The following is a 17988-nucleotide window of genomic DNA, read 5'->3' as shown; positions in this document are numbered from 1 at the left end:
CTACCATGTCATCCCCCGTTGCCAATACCAGATCCAGTATGGCATTCCCCCTAGTGGGACCATGTACCTCCTGTGTCAGGTGGAGGTCCTGTACACAGGTTAGAAACCTGCATGAGCAGTGGGACTTTGCTGTCTGTGACTCCCAGCAGATGTCCGGGTAGTTTAGGTCCCCCATGACTACTGCCTCTTTAGCTATCAAGGACATATTGTAGAGATGATTCCTGAATATGTACAGATCTCAGGGGGATGATGCAGGAATGGGTTTCATATCAATTTTTGTGAGAGCAAGCAAAAGGAAAGGGAATTATTCAACATTCCAGCTGCTGATCCCCTTATAAATTGGTGATAACCATTGCTTCCTTCTGCCTGTTTGTTCAGTTTGCATTTTTTGTTGTGCCTTTTTTTTTTTTTTGGCTTAACTGGTAAATTTTATGAAAAGGTTTTGTCATTTTTATTTCCCTCTGGAGACTTAGCAGAAAAACACCACCATATTTCATTTGGAGCTCAGATTTGATATTACAAACAGCAGGAGAGGGAGGGATGGAGGCAGGGAAGCCCAACATTTCCAGAAGTTTTATTTGACCTTTTTTCCTCTAAAATTTATATTTCTGTATTTTCAACTATACTAAATGGGGCTCGGAAACCGGTCGATTGTAGCGCATCATAAGTACTTGTTATTGGGGAAGCCAAAGTCTTAGGGTAGGTATGGGTGTTCTCTTATGAGGCCAGAACCATGGGTTAATAGTGTCTTCAAAAAAAGAAAAATAAAAGGAGGAAAAGATAGAGTTTCTCTATTTGACATACAGTATTATTTTATAAGCATTAGCAAAAAGTACTCGTTGTAACTCTCACAAACAGTAATGGACAACATGAATGGAAGAGCCAAAATGGTAATACTCAAGTCTGGTCAACCTGCATGCATTGCAATAAGCAAAAGAAAGAGACAAAGAGATTTGTAAATTGGGGAACAAAACCACCAAGAAGTTATAAGCACAAGGGAGTGGTACAATAGTCAGGCTATAACCTGCTAATCCAAAATGTCTGTTATCAAGGCTTTGAGGAAAGAAATACAAAGGACTGGTTTTGGCAGCTTTGAGCTATTGAAGGATGGCCCTAACACAAAATAATCTCACATGATTCTATAGGTTAGATTTACAGCCCTTGGCTGCATCCAGATGAGTGTGGAAGTTTGGTTCCCTGAGACAACTAGTGGCAGCACACCTTGTTCTGCCACTAGCTGTCCTTGGCAAATGCCTGTGCCACACGCCCTCTGGTGTGTGACAAGTTACCCTGGGCGGGGTAGGAGAAGCTGGGGCAAGCACTGGGCTGGCCCCAGCAGCCTTACCTGGGATTCTAGAGGCCTCCTGGGGCTGCCACAGTGGTAATCCTGCCTTTCAAAGTCTAGCCAGTAGCCACAGTGTGACTCTGGCTAGTCAGGCTTCAGTTTTGAGTGGCACATGCCGCCCCTGTATGTGCTGCTCTGCTTTTTTATTTTTTTTTTGCATGGGGTTTTTTGACTTCTGGATATCTATGGGTCACCCCTAGCCCATGCCCCTACCCCCTTGCAGCACAGAGAACAGCTGAACATGTGGTATGTGGCACTGCAGCACCGTATAACACATGGCTGCTTATCTGGACACAGTCCTTGGGTACATCTACATATGCAAATAATGTGAAGCAACAAATTCAAGAGCAGTTCAAGCCAGAGTAAACTGCTCTAAACAGTGTCTGTGCATGTGCCCAGGTCAGCAGCAATTTGGGCCAGGGCAGAGCAGCCTCCCAGCTGGTTGGGTTGACTGAGTGCACTTATGCCCCGCAGTTAGCATCTACACCTGCATTTCAGTGCAGTTAAGTACTCCACTGTTAATTACTGTTCCCAACAGTACTATCTTATGGTGGAGTTAATTAGTTTACTGCACCCTAATACCAGCTCATGTGTAGACAGTGATGCTTTACTGTGGAGCTAATTAGTCTACTCCACAGTAAAGCACATGTGTAGATACACTCCTTGGCCACATCCAGATGTGTGTTGACGGTTGCTTCCCCAAGGACAACTAGCAGTTGCACACCTTGTGCTGCTGCTAGTTATCCCTGGGGAATGCCTGTGCCATGCATGCTCTGGCACACGACAAGTTACCCTGGGTTGGGTAGGGGTGGTTGGGGCCATCACTGGGCTAGCCCTAGCAGCCTTACCCGGGGGCCTGGAGGCTTCCTGGGGCTGCAGCAATGGTGATCCAGACTCTGGCTTTGGGCGGTGAACACTGCTGCCACTCCACCTTTTTTTTCCATGGGTTTTTTTCACCCCTGGATAGTAACTGGATAGTACTGATAGTGCTGCTCCTTTGCAGCTGAGAGAACAATTGAACATGTGGTATGTGGTACAGCAGATGTCTGTGGTGCCACATACCGCATGGCTGTGCTCATCTGGACACGGCCCTTGTTTACTAATCTGACCCAAACTGCTTCAAGGAATAAGAAGCAAAGAAAAAAATGCATTATTTAGTTGTAATGAATTGGTATGAGTAATGACATGCAAATTGGTACTGAAGGTCAGCACAGCCCCTTGAAAAGTCAGGGGTGCAATGTGAATATAATGTAAAGAAACAAACACACACAAATAATGCACTAATGCATACAGCATCACTTCAAAGACATCCCACCTAAGATTCACAGGTTTTAGGAGTAAGGGGAAAATAGTAACAACCCCAAACCAGTTTCTTGAATGTTTTTTTTCAAAGGCTTTACTGCACTGCCATCTGGTTACTAAAATGATGAGACTGTGTGCTGCATCCTGCTGTAGACATCTGTGATACATTGCAGGAAAACACAGAACAGTGTTTAATAATATTCTTTATAAGACTAAACATGGTAGAGAATAATATTAATTTTAAAAGCCCTACCTTAGTGAAACCTGGATTAGAAATGAAAATGAATTCATAATTTTGCAGAAAAGAATATTAATCAAGTCCACAGACCAAACAGGGTCCAGTACATGGCTCTCATGAGTGTTAGCAAGGTTCACCAAGATATATATAAATGTTCATGTAATACGAATGCCATGCACTTCTTCAGTGCTACATTAAACATGGAAATGCTACATTTTCATTTTATTGCTAGTGAAATACAGGGCGGGATGTGTGAACAAGGAAATTTTGAAATACAACGGAAAAGTTTCCCTGAAGTACAATGGGGTTCAAAAAACATTGCACAGTGGAGAAATGGCAGCCAGAATCATCTGGGTAACTATTAGGAGAAAATTATCTTCTCAATTCAGACTTCATGTCCAACAGGGAACAAGTGGAAGACTTGAACAGTTGGAATGATATGAAGGTCTAGGCTGGAAACTTTGAATGAGACAAGAGAACAAGGAACTAGTATACACTGCAGCTAGCACTTGTGAGGGTGAAAGGCAAACCTTGGGAAGGGACTCTCAGGTAATATGGCCAAGATTCTGGCAGGTAAGGAAATAGCTGATGATCAAAAACTGCTGGCCCTGGGCCAGACCAAATGGAGACAGAGGGCCTGAGTTTTGCTACCTCAAATCCTTGTATTCCTACAGAACAGGAAAGATCTTAATGCAAGGCAGAGGAGAAGTCTGAATCATACTTAAGAAAATAAATAGGTAAATGATAGGAGTGAAATGCAGGCTTCTAGATGCTTATCAGCTCCTGGAATTCTGTAGGCCATTCCTAATTCCAAAGGAAAGAAGCCAAGTGGGTGCAGAACAGGGGGAGCCCCTTGCTTGCAGTTACCCAGATAATTCTTCAGTAATATTTTGGCCTTGTAAGCAACAGATAACTCGAGTAGACGATTAGAAGAAAAAGCCTGTTTGCCTTGCTGTGGAAGGAAGCAATTATTCTTATAATGATAAACCATTCCTTTTGGATTATCAGACACTTTATTTATAAGAAAGAGATGGGAACATATGAACTGCTTGATATTGTCATCTGTAACACTCCCACAGCAGAGAACATATATTCCAGGAAACTGAAAAACTAATGACAGGAGCAGCTGTTTGTTGAAGCAAAAGTTCTATTTTGTTGTTTTCTGTAGATAAATCCTCTGTTGTCATGGGGGACACAAATCTGAGTTTCACCAGAACAGAATAAGAAAATATCTGATGCTCTGCATTTGGATCCTCTAGTCACTTTGTGCTTATCTACTGTAAGGATAGCATCTTCAACTCATTCCATTTTTCATCTTTACGCAGCACTTTGATACCATAGTGATAAGCAAGAGACAGCTAGCATTGTGCAAACATTATTTAAACTTCAAAATACCACCTCAGAGGTAAGGCAGTGCGGTTACCATACTAGGAGTAGAATTTAGGACTTGATTCCAACCTCCATACACTAATTATTAGATTAAATTAAGAAACGCCCCCTCTAATTTCCCCCTTCTATATAGTGAAAACTACTTGCATTTTTGATCAGTGGTACCAAGAGGTACTTCTGTAACAGCCAGAAGAAGGAACACAGTAAACACAAAAATGTTCTAGAAAGATCCTCAGCTGGTATAAAATGTCACTGAAATAAGTGGAGCTGTAACGCTTTATGCCAGAAGAGGGATCTGCCCTCTTGAGAATAAACCAGAGATGGGCATCAGTCTAAATATCTGAATGCAATTCAGACCCAAACTTGTGTGTCTGTAAGAGTTAGGCAGACAAGGTTCCTTGGGTTAATTTGATATCTTTTATTAGACCAACCCAAATAGTTGGAGAATAGTTATTAAGCAAGCTTTCAAGTTCAAAAACCCTTCGTCAGGCTAAGGAAGTTTCAGCAGTTGGTGTGTGCTCTTCCTGGATGGAATGAAAAGTAAAGAAGCCAGGGACTGGGCTGGGGAGTCAGTTGCCAGGCAGATTATAATGTATCAAAAATCCAATGTCTATGTTTAGTCCCTGATCTCTAGTATCTAGCAGGTTGATGAAATGGAATTCATAGGCTCGTATCCGGGAAGTGTTATGTAAATTTCCCTTGAGGATCAGGACTGAGAGATTGGAGAGAGAGTGGCCCTCCTGTGAGAAATGTGCCCTCACCGGTAATTGGGTATTTCTGTCTTTGATAGATATCCGGGGTGCATTCATTCTGGTGCGCAGTTGTTGTTTGGTCTCTCCTACATATCTTCCATCAGGGCATTTGGTGCATTGGATGAGGTATATTACACTTCTGGAGGTGCAGTTGTAAGATCCAGGGATGCTGATGGCTCTGTTGTGGGGTGTAGTAATAGTGGGGCTGGTGGAGATGTGTTGGCAGGTTTTGCATTTCTTGTCCTGGCAAAGTCTGGATCCTTTTGGTGTGTTCTGGGCTTGAGGAAGTTTGCTTCTGGTGATGAGGTTGGCAAGGTTCGGTGTTTGTTTGAAGGCTAGGATGGGTGGCTCTGGGAAGATCTTTTTAAGACTAGGATCTCTTTCTAGTATGGGTTGCAATTTTTTGAGGATTTTCTGTACAGGTTCAAGGGAGGGGGGATATGTCATAACCAGCAGTGTGCGATTTGTGGGGGGGTTTCTTCTGTACTGCAGCAGTTTTTCATGTGGTATCCGGGTGGCTCTTTCAAATGTGCGATCTATCTCTCTGGACAAGTGTCCTTGTTGGGTGAAAGCCTTTTTAAGATTGGTGAGGTGGCAATCCTGGGTGTTCTCTTCAGTACAAATGCAGTGGTATCTGAGGGCTTGGCTGTATATCACAGCTTTTTTGGTGTGTTTAGGGTGATTGCTGATTTATGTTGGTCTGTGGGTTTCTTGTATACTGTGGTCTGTATTTTACCCTTCTGGATACTGATCATTGTGGCTAAAAAGGAGATGTTGGTGCTGGAGTATTCTAAAGAAAGTCGGATGGAGGGATGGTGATTGTTGAATTTCTGATGGAACTCAATAACAGTAAAGCATTTTGCCAGAATGCAAAAACAGTAGATCTGATTTTGAACTTAGCTACTGCAGTGTAAATTTGGAACCATCAGTAGAGCAACAGCAACATGGAAGTGATGTGAGTGCAGTACAAAGTCCCAAACCCTCTGCCATAACTACATCTGCTGACAGTGATGTGCGAAACTCAGAAGTCAAAATACATCATCAATTCTGCTGCACTTATGTGCTTACAGGTCCAACCTCTTTTTCCCCCCACAAAAGGAAGAATGGGGCTCCTCAGTGTATAATTAAAGCATGCATTACAGATCTATTCTTCTTATGAGCATAGAAGAGAGGGAGGATATCCCATGTTTTTGTGTTGTGAAATTTCAGAGGGTTTTGAAGGATTAAAATAGCAGGTGGCAAATTCTGAAGCTCTGTTGTGAAAAAAGTAAGTGAAATCATGAACTTCTACTCTGACTGATTAAGATCTAGAAAATGATGAAAAAGAAAATTAGCACAACCTTTGAATGACCCCAAGACAGTGATATGCTTCTCCTTCATTTAATCCACTCATTGTTTGGCATTTTCACTACCCTCCTACTGTATTATTCCTCCATTAAGTTATATTATCCTAGTTATTTGTGTGAACCCAGTGAGACAGTTGGTGTTTGGGCTGCTACAGCTAATTGTGATCCACTTAGCCAATCTTTTTAGGTTATCATATTGTTATTAGAGAAATGTTAACAGGACAACAGATATAATTTCAGGAAAAAATAGAAGAAATTGGAAGTATTATTTTATATTCATTATTAAGTGGGTTGTTCTGAAAAAATGGAGTCAAGGAAGTTATACAGTTTCAGGGGAGAAGAAATTTTATTTTCCACCAACTGAGAACTGACAGCCCAATGACCAGAAAAGGCTTGTGTTTGATCTATAATGAACAGGAGCAAAGCCTAGTGCACCAGTCCACCTAGTGAGGTAAACATTGAGCGATATAGCATCACACCTACATGTTAAATCTTCTAAGTCCTTCTCTGTGACATCTAGGGTGTGTCTACAAGTCGCCTTATGGCAATGAAGCAATGTGCTACATCGCTCTATGGTGCAGTACGGTGAAGTAGCAATCACGCAGGTCTACATGTGATCACCAGCTATATCACTGTAGCAGTGTACTCCCCCGGTATAGTGTGCTGCTACAGCAACATAGTGGCAAAATCTAACTGTGAGCCATGTGCATGGTGCAGTAACCGCCTATACTGCGCCATGCTTTAAGCACGGAGCCATAGCAACGTTTCCTAGTATATGCTCTGTAATTTACAGTACATTTTGTTTACTTGGATCCGAAGCAAATCTTTCCTCATAATTTTCCTTGATCCATTTTCAAACACAATTATGTGGGTGGCTCTTAGACCACCCAATTCAATTCCATCCTTTCAAGTATCTAGCACACAGTGCAATTCTCATAACATTGCTTTAGAACTGAATTGGGCTTTATAATAGTGCTGGGTAAAAATACCCCATACATACACATGCTCTATACATGCCCTGCCTTTTGATTGCTCAACACATGTATGTTTCTATATTCCCAGTCTTGTTCTCTAATGTCTAGAAGTCAGTTTTTAGATGCTAAGAATTGCATGAGCATTTTTACTAATATTTTAGCAGAGTCATATTATGTCTAATAACTCATCAGCAAAAGAGTGTTTATCTGGTGCTCTGAAAACACATTCTCCCCCAAAAAGAAATTGAGTTGGATTAAAGAAGAGGCAGGAAATAGGGAAATCTGGGGTGGGGAAACCAAATCCAGCCAAGCAAATATTCTGTACTGAAAGCACACTAACTATAGTTATACTTTATTGAACTGATGATCTATGCAAGTGTTAAGTGCCAGTCCTGTGTGTGAGAACAGATGCCTGATTTACACCTGAACTACACTTGAAAGAGCAAGTATCAATGAATATGTTAAAAGCCTGTCCATCATTCATAAATACAAGAACTGGTCTGGACCCATAATGCATGATGTACAATACACTTTGAAATAAAACCTTGTACAGGCCTTTATTTGTTATGTTTGCACAGATCGATGCAGAATTCATAAAAGGTTAATTAAAATGCATACTTTCCAGGATATTATATGTTTAATCAAATAAAGTCTTAAGCCATACTGGCAACAGGACTTGTTTAGGAACCAGGCAGTACTGAAACTTTTATCATCTTCTGGTGCCACTGATTTGGCAAAGAAATGGAGGAAAAACCAAAGAAAAAAGAAATGCTGTGACTGTTTCTGCGGGAAAAAAAAAAAAAAAAAAAAAAAAAAAAAAAAAACCACTCTGTAGAGACACCACTAACATTATTAACTTCTTTAGTATTCAGAGTTTAGGATTTAGTGTGATTTTTTTTCCCCCGCATCATCCATCCAGAGAGACACAGGAGAGATGGAAGTCAGAAAAAAAATGAAACCCTCTTTGTTGCCTGAGGCTTGTTTTGGCTGATTTTTTTTAGCTCAGTTCATTGCAGTGTTTCACTTTTAATGGTTCACTTACTTGAACTTGTGACTAAACAAACTCATAAAAAAGATACAAAATACAATATGAAAAGTTTTTCTTTCTTAGGGGTCCAGTGACCAGAAGTTCTGATCCTCTGAAAGAACATCTACTAATCTGTGTTTTATCAGTTATATTATGTTAACTGGGAGATTAGAATAGGTAAAATATGTATACCAATCGTACCTCTTTAATATAAACCTTCTTTAAAAAAAATTCTGGCTGAAATTGTTACTAATTACTCCTAAGACCCAGGTCAAGTTAATTTCAAAATGTTTGTTTTTTTTCAAAGAACAAGAAGTTAAAAAAAAAGACACCATTTTTTACAGTGCTTGGGATTCAGGTATATTATAATTTTGAGGTGGTTGTATGACAATTCAGAACAGAATTGTCATACAATAGAATAAAAATAGAATAAAACAAATCATACAGCATTAGATAGCAAACAATAACAATATAGGCAATGGAAAATGTCTTAATTATTTACTTCAAAAAATTTCAGAAAGCAAAAATAGGGATATCCAAGAATGTGTGTGTTTTTATGTTCCTGGTATGGAATGTAAACATGCAACTTTCTGATCATGCTGCATCATGTTGCTATAAGTGAACAAACAGAAGATATTTTCTCCTTGTGCTCTTTTTTAAATGAACAACATATGTCCTAAACTATTTTTTATAATCATCAAGTATATTCGTGATGTAGAAATGGGACCAATTATAATAAAAGTCAAAATATTTAAATCTCTGTTCAGATATATGTAAGGAGAAGACACATAGAGGACAAGCAAAAGACAGTAAGGAAACAATTTAGTTAAATTAACTGATGTAATATTTAAAGCAATTTAAACACACTCAAAATATCTAATCCCTCTTATCTTTTAAGTATGTTTCTGGAATCAGGAGTTCACTTCACTACAATAGATGAATCTTCTAGCCCCAGTGGCCAGGAAGGTGCTACACCATAGCAGCTCTCAAGAGTCAAGGGCAAATTTTATGTGATAAGGTTAATTGAATTTTTAGATAATTAACAATGACACCATCCCCTGGTGCTGACGAAATGTGGAAATTGATCACATGCTGCACAACATAATGTTTCAATGCCATTGATGAATAGGATGGTTTCTGTAATGGTCTGTCTTCTTCTTTTCACACGTGGACAAATATTCCCAACTGCTAAGTTAATTAGTAACTACTAGACAATCAAAACTGTAGCTAAATAACCCTGATTAATGTCCTACATATGAGGTCTTACAGGTATAACAACAAAACGGGTAAAGCAAAACAAGAATTAAAGGTCTGGGACAATGTGATTATTTCTAACACACACACTGGACACATCTACAAATGCAAATGCTCCAGCGTGGGTTTACTCTAGAGTAGATGACTCTAGAGTAAACCCACCCTGGGCAGGCATCTACATGTTCAGGGACGTGGGAGAAGATTTGCTACTCATGGCAGCAGTCTGCTTCTGCCCCTGCCAGCCCTGCACTGGACCCCTGCCCCAACCAGGGGGTCCAGTGCTCCCCCAGGGTGCTAGCCTAAGGCCTGGCAGGTATCATGGGGCCAGGACACAAATGTCTCCTGGCAGGGGCTAGGAGATTGCTTCCTGCCCCTTAGAGCTGCCTGCTGATAGGGTGAGTTCTTCCACAAAAGCCTGGGTGGGGACAATCTCCCCCCGTCCCAGCAGCAGGGAGCTCCCAGCCCCTGCTGGGAGATCCTTATCTCCTAGCCTGAGCTCCATAGTTGTGGGGCCTTGGCTGGGAGAGTCTTATCTCCCAGCCTGGGGCCCTGCAACTGTGGGGCTGGAGCTTGGAGATTAGAATATCGCAGCCTGGGCCTCACAACTGTGGAGCTTGAGGTGGGAGTTAAGAATCTCCCAGCCCCCACTCCCCAACTGCAATTGTGAAGCAGGGGCTGGGAGTTCCCTGCTGCCAGGGCAGAAGGACATTATCCCCACCTGGGCTCTGGTGGCAGAGCCCTCCCCTGCAGCAGGCAACTCCTGGGGGCCGGGAACAATCTGTCACCCCCTGCTGCCCAGTTGGCTGTCTACACTTGGTCCTGGTTGGCCATCTACATGTGCCATAGCCTGGCCATAGCCAGCCAAGCATTTTCTTGACAAGGGGAATTGTCAGCTACCCATTTAGGGAAGGTTTAAAATCCATTACATTGCTCCAGTGACAGGGATGGACTTAGTGGGCTAAAGGATTTACTTAGCAGCTGGGCACATACTGGGAATGTAGCTCCAGGGTAAGTTAACTAATTGTTTCAGGTTGACACAAGTTGTAACTCCAAGAATGGAGGAACTGTAGAAGAAGTTTTTATGAAGCAGAATTACAAGTTTTTTCTTGGAGTCAAACAAAACATTAAAGGGGAACAAACTACTTGAGAATAAAATAGAAATTATGGGTATGTCTGAGAAGCAAATTAGCCTATGCAGAACTCCCTTCTGTTGTGGCTAGGCCATATTTTAGATAGCTCATTTAAAGCTACCTTGAGCATTACACATTGTAGATAAACTCTGAGTTACAAACACTATGGGAAAATGGTATTCTAAAATTCAGGTTACAAATGAGAGAAAAAAAAAAAAAAAAACACACAATAAAATATACCATGTAGCATACTGCAGGCTATTCAGAATCTATTCAGGTTAAGAGAAACAGAAGTACTAAATGATTTAGCACAGTGAGGAGGTCCCAGCAGAAGTCTCCAGACCACTGGCAGCTATTATGAAGCACTAGCTGCAATGTATACTGTATTATGTATTAGCTGGGAGAAAATGTGACTCTCTCTTCTTCTGTATGTCAATTGAACATTAAAAAATAAAGTGGATATGGTAGCACAGGAGCTCAGTGGCAAATCCTTAAATGCCACTGCAGGGAAAAACATACCTAGTTAACTTAGAGTTAAGGTTGCACATCTCCTATCAACACCAGTCATTAAAAATCAGGGAAATCACCAGCTAAGGAAACATTAGCATCCAGACAATCTGAGTTCACACATTGTCATGTTAGATCAAAGCAATCACACCTCTTCATCTCCACTAGATGAGCTTCTTTTTCACTAAAAATGATTGTTTCAATTAAATTTATTTTTCCTTTCCTCAGAATTCTCCAGGTTTTGTTGATGAACCATTTTTTTTTGGTTAAACAAAAATAACATTTTATCCAAAGTTAAATATCTCAATATATTTTTTATTTTGATTGGAGTACTTTTTTCCCTAAAGTACCTTACAAAATATTAAGAATACTATATTTGACAACAGACCTGACCTGTGGAGCATGATAAGGGAGTGGAAATGAAGCTGAACCACTGAAGGCACAGACGGAAGTGACATTTTTTGCCTGATGTGGCCATGGAAAGCAATTTATAGCTGTGACCAAACACAAATGCATGGCTACAGACAGCTTAAAAAAAGGCTGATCTGCTGAAAATCTGCCCCCTCATTGCAATTCGACTCCCTCATCTAGATGGAGCTCCCTCTGCTCCTTCCCCCCCTCCCCCCCCCCAATTCTGAAACAGGGACAGGCTTGGAGAGAGGAAGGGCCTTTGCTAGGGGGAACTGGTTGCAGGCTGGCAGCCAGAAGCTAGATTCCCCACCTCCTCCCCACCCACCTGTGAACTTTTGTTTGGTCTGGGGGATCGTTGCAACTCAGAATGCTTCCTGAAAATCACTCTCAGTTACAGTGGGGAGCTGCACTTCTATCTTCACGCTGAGATCCTAATCCTGTTTGTAAGCTGAACTCACAGAGACTCATCCAGATCTAAGCTTCATAGCTCCTGTTAGACACAAAGAGCACCTATACATGTGCCTGATGCCTGCTCTGACGTGCTAATTAACATGTGTTGGAGAAGACTCGATTAATTGAGTCTGTTGGAGTGTGCTAATTAGTGCTCCAGCAGTGTGGCCCAGCAGCCTTGGTATCATGTGTATTCAGCACCCCCACATTTCAAAGGAGCAGCAGGGGTACTATAACTAACCCTTGTTGAATTAGCTTTAGTTAAAGTGCCCCCGCCACCATTTTGAAGTGTGGGACGCTGAATACAGGAGACACTGCAGGTGCTTTAGAGTGGCTCCCAAGAGCTACTCTAATTAAAGTGCCCCTGCCACCCCAGAGCATATGTAAAGACACTCAAAGGGCCTCTCTAGATGTTCAGGTAAAAGTATGATAGTATCTGATGCATGATCCACACAATCATGCTTCCTGTCATACCATAACTGTACAACAGGAGATGCAATTGTGGGTTCCAGCATCAGATTCAATTGAACCTTACTGCCACTGCAGGGGTAGTTCAGAATCATCATCTTGGGCTTCTCCTGCACCAGCAAATAGCAAATGCCCACAGCTGTGAGTCCTGTAGCTGACACTGCCACAGCTGGGAGTCCCACAGCTCATGGGACTCTCATCCGTGACAGCACCCCAAGTGGGGCACTGCCACAGCTGAGAGTCCCATGAACTGCAGGACTCCTACTCATGGCAATGCATAGTGTACACTCAGCTGACGGGGCTCCCAGCTGCATGGCCATATCTTGCTACATGTGAAAATTAAATATGGATAGAAACAAGTTATAACGTGATTACATATTTTCCAGCACAATCTTTATGCCTGGATGGACCTTTTTATGGCATGATAGTTACTTTGCACAGTCTAAATTAATTATGCAATTAACCAGTTAATTGTGTAATACGTGTAACATGTAGAAGGGACTTAAGACAAACGGTTCTCTTTCTGTCTTAAATTCCCATACATCCCCTCCTTCCCAACTGCAGCCCACCCAGAATCTGGCCAGAATGCAGAATGGGTTTGAGGTGTGTAAATTATACAGCCCAGATTCAGTGGGCTAAATTCAAAGGTGGTGTGTAATGAAGAGTAAGATCCATGTTATATGTAGGTATGAATATAAGGAAGTTTGAGATTATTTTTGCACAATTAATACACTGCTGTGCCTGAGGAAAGATATAATACTATTTTTGCAAAGCTTTCCATCAATTCACCTCTGAATGTGAGTCTAGCATAGTCTCATGCATCCTGATGGCACCAGTACACAAAGTACAGTATCCCTAAAAGAGCAATTAAGTTACTGGAAAATACACGTTATTTTAAAAAGAGGTAAAAACCCAAAACAGGAAACTGCACGCTAATCACGGGAATGCTGGTTGTGAGTGGGACATGGTTGGAAACATTCTAAAGTACTTGGAGAACACCTGGAAAAGCACAGTTTGATTTAGGATAGCTAGAGAGGCAGGGGAGTTCATGCTTAATTAAACAGCATTCTTTGAAAATATTTATGTTAGGGCAGATAAGAAAAATTGAGTAGATTCAGTAAACTTGGTCTCTTAAAATTCATCTAACAAGCTTTCAAGCAGAAGGGTGGCTAACAGAAACTATATTGGCAGATGCTCAGAGAGAGTTCATATTCTATTTGGCAGCACACACACACACAAAATCTATATATCAAAGATTAGCTACCACATGAAAGTGGCTTTCATTCCATTTGGGTGCCTGGCCTTAGTAATGAGAATATTAAGAGCACAAATATGCTTCTGGAAGATGCTTCTGTAATAAGGTGGTATCAGAAAAACCCCAAAGCTTTTCTAATGTAGACTTCAAGGCCAGATCTGTCCCACATCCCTACTAAGCCCCCCACATCCTTACTAAGCCCAGGGCTATTGCCAAAAACAAGGTATTGCATGCATCTAGGCCCAGCAATTACATAGCATAGAAGACTTAAAGGAGTCCTTAGTGCAAAATCTCAGGATGTCTTAGGACACATGCACAAGACCCTTCTAAGCCATCAGTTCTGCTTAATTTATGAGTTTTGGAATGTGAAGAGCTGGGGTGAGTGAGCAGGACTTTTTTCTTGGCATCAGCCCTGGGTTCATCAGAGAGAAAGTATACACATAACCTAAAACTGTGGTGCTTAATTTCTGGACCATGGCCAGAATTTGCACATGGAGTGGTGTCATCCAACCTGCAGGGCTCCCCATGGGTGTGGAAACTGGCACTGGGAGAGCAGTGGCAGCATTAATTGCTTCAGTTATGGCAGTTCTGGAAGCCAGATAGCAAGGCCCCATGCACCGGATCATACTGGTGCATGGGGTCAGTCCGGCACACTGGATTTCACCCGTAGGAAAAAAAGCCACTGGTGCATGAATCATGAAAAACAAATTTGAGTTTAAAATTATCTTTTTTGGCAACTTTAAATAGTGGTAAGAATCCAGTTGAGGAGTTTTTTGTTTTCAATACAGTATCTTGACAGTTCTTCAGTCCCTTCAGACTCCAGCATAACCAACCTGGAGAAGTCCTGAGGCAAGGGAAAGTAAATATACTTGATTGCCAAACAAACTAACTCCATGCGTTAAACATGCTGATTAGGGATTCAGAGTTCATGGACTCAAGATTCACAGATTGTGAGGGGCTGGAAGGGACCTTGTAAATCATCAGGTCCAGTTTCCCTGCTCTAGGCAGGAAAAGACAATTGGGGTCAGGTGCCCCAACAAGGTGACTGTCCTGTCTCCTTTTAAAGATTTCCAGGGCAGGTGACTGTACCACCACTAGAGGGAGTTTATTCCACAATCTGGACACCCTGACTATGAAGGAGTTTTTCCTGGAATTGAGCCTGAAGCGGTCTTCCAGGAGTTTATATCTATTGCTCCTGGTCTTCCCCAGGGTTGCCCGGGTGAGCAGTTGTTCATCGAGTTCTTGATGTACTACCCTGATGTAGTGGTAAGCTGCTACCAAGTCCCCTCTCAGCCTTTTCTTCTGTAGGCTGAAGAGGCCCAAGTCCCTCAGCCTCTCCTCATATGGCTTGTCTTGCAAGTCCCTGAATCTATGAATCTATGCATAAAAGGCTTCCCCATCTCTCCTGGTGGGAAAGGCAGTATCTTATAGCACTCTCCATTTATATCAGCTGATTGGAGATGTGGGTTTTTGTGGGGTTTGGGTTTTTATTTTTTTTAATTAATCTAGTGGGAACTACTCAAAGATGAAAAGATGAGTCGGATTGGGCTCTGTGTGTGGTAGAGATGATAAGATCAGAATAAAAGGAATTGCCCTTTGGACCTCATGCCAAAATAAGCAATAAGAGCATCTTTGTATTTGTTTGTTTAACATTATGGTTAATACTGAAGGAAACTATTTCTTTTTAGTGTCATTAGTAATTTGCAAGTACTTACTGAGAACTAAGTTAAGAGTTACCTAGTCTATATCCCCAAAGAACAGCCATCTTACATGAAAGTTTTTCTCTCTGTGGTTGAAAAACTGAGTTGATAGATGGAAAAATAAAATGAAGAATGATGGATGCACATAATCTGTCTAAATCCGTCAAGTCTAATATGACTGCCCTAAATTACAAATTGCCACAACACATCCCAGTAAAACCTTCTGCAAGCATGAGCGGACATTGTGCTTTTTGCCCAAGGACAGATGACCGCAAAACCCGGAAACAATGTGAAGACTGTAAGCAATCTGCTTGTGTGCACCACAGTACATCACTGCTGTTTTGTGAGGAATGTAATATTTAGTTAAAACAGTTAGGAAATGGTTTTGAAAGTAAATGTTAGTTTGAAAACAGTGTGAATTTCAGACTTAGCAAATTGTTCATTTGCATTTGAAACTCTAAAAAAAAGTTTAAATTTTGTTCATAGTTTTAGTTAAATAATATTTTGGGTTCAAATCATCATAAATATTCTTTCAAACAAACTGTATGTTTAATAAATAGTTTTTGATACATTTATACTGTTGTCACTGGTTCCATTTTGTTATGAGGGTGGGGTAACAAGTTACCTCATGAGACCAACAACGGTTATGGTTTCATGAGAATGGATGAGGGTTAAGCAAGTTAAAATTTCCAGGTTGTGAAAGGAGAGGAAAGCTGAAAGCATGCTTAAGTTTTGTTAATACTAAGCATTGAAGTATTAGATTCAGTAGTAATATAGTCTTTTTACAACTGCCATATATATACTTTTCAGCTCTCTACAGCTGATGCAAGTTTGTGTGAGAAAAGTTTAGGGGAGCAGCCGGAACACTAGAACAAAGAACAGATGATATTGAGGAGTTCCAGCTTCTGAAATGCCAGGCATTTTTTATATAAGGATGAAAAAGTTTCCAGTGCATGTCCAATTTTGAAATATAGGAATATGTTACTCCTTCTCCTCCTCCTTTGTTTTTCATATATAGATGCCACTTGAGGTAAACTGTCAGCTCTTGACTGGCAGTGCATTGAAGTATATCTAGAGTTCTTGGTCACATCATTTTGTATACATGTCAGTACATAAAGGATCTCTAGGCTCCATGTTTCACAGCCAAGAACACAAAGACAATGTACAAGTAAGCTTTGTTTAAGTCTTTGCTACACAATTTTGAAGACATATTAGTATTCTCCTTAGAATACCATGCTTTATAATTAAAGGAAGCGGATGTAAAATTTTACTAATTGATTATGAGTTTAAGAGCAACAGGGAATAGTTTAAGGGTGTGTGCAAGTGCTCAAATGAATCAGTGGAAGTTAAGCCTTTTAGCTTGAGCAGTTAAAAACTCTACCAGTATAACCCTATGCAAGTGTTACAACATATGGGCGAGTGCTCCACAAACACCCTGAACTGCTGATGGCACCCAGCCAGGTGGCCTCAAAGCACACATTCCAGCATCCTTTGCAGGCTCCTGAGTCTATATGGAGACAGTTGACAGCACCCAAGGGTGCAGGTCAGGGCTGATTGGCAATCTGTCCAGCTTACTGTACTTCCGCCTCTCTCAGCTCTCTCATCACAACTCACCCTCCATCTCTCACTTGTTTGGCTTTCACAGAAAACCCAGCATGTGTCCATTGTACTTTGAAACCAGTCAATTTCCCCTTCAGAAGCTGGCGATGGATCCTTACCACTCTGGCACTAGCTGATGCACTCAGTGCCACCACAGGTTGAGCGAACCTGGTCGGGGCTACATGCTTGTGGGTTGGGGTTGCTGTGCAGTGAGGAGGTTCCATTTAGGTATGGGGGTTGAAGTCTGCTGGCCACAGTAGTGGGGCTTTGCCTGCAGTGCTGTTACAGGAGTCCAGGAATGCTAGCTGCTCAGGAATTAACTGCTGCACAGCCCCAGGGCTGTGAAAAGGGGCTGGACTTTCCCAGGTCCAGGGCTGAAAGGGGAGGGGTTTAGTCAGTGGATAACTAGAGCAGTAGAGTTTGGCTAAGTCACATAGAATCATAGGATGCCTCAATTAATCGAGTGCTAGAGCATGGTAATTACTGTGCTCCAGCAGATTCCAGTGTCATATGTATCAGCATCCCCACACTGGAAAATGGCAGCAGGGGGTGCTTGGACTAAAGGTTGTTTGACAAGTTTTAGTTCAAGCTCCCCCGCATCCATTTTTCAGCATGGGGGTGCTGATAGACGTGACACTCCAGGCACTTTAATTAGAGTGGCTCTTGAAGCCACTCTAATTAAAGCACTCCCCACCACCACTTCCTGGAGCATGTGTATAAATGCCTGTAGAGAAGTAGGGCTGGAAGGGATCTCCAGAGATTATCTAATCAAAATCCTTGCCTGAGGTGGGATCATCCCTATCTATACGAGTCCATTATCTAACCAATTAGCAAAACTGTA

This window comes from Alligator sinensis, unplaced genomic scaffold, assembly GCF_000455745.1.
Source record: "Alligator sinensis unplaced genomic scaffold, ASM45574v1 scaffold392_1, whole genome shotgun sequence".
NCBI lineage: Eukaryota > Metazoa > Chordata > Crocodylia > Alligatoridae > Alligator > Alligator sinensis.
This window is presented reverse-complemented; position numbering follows the sequence as displayed.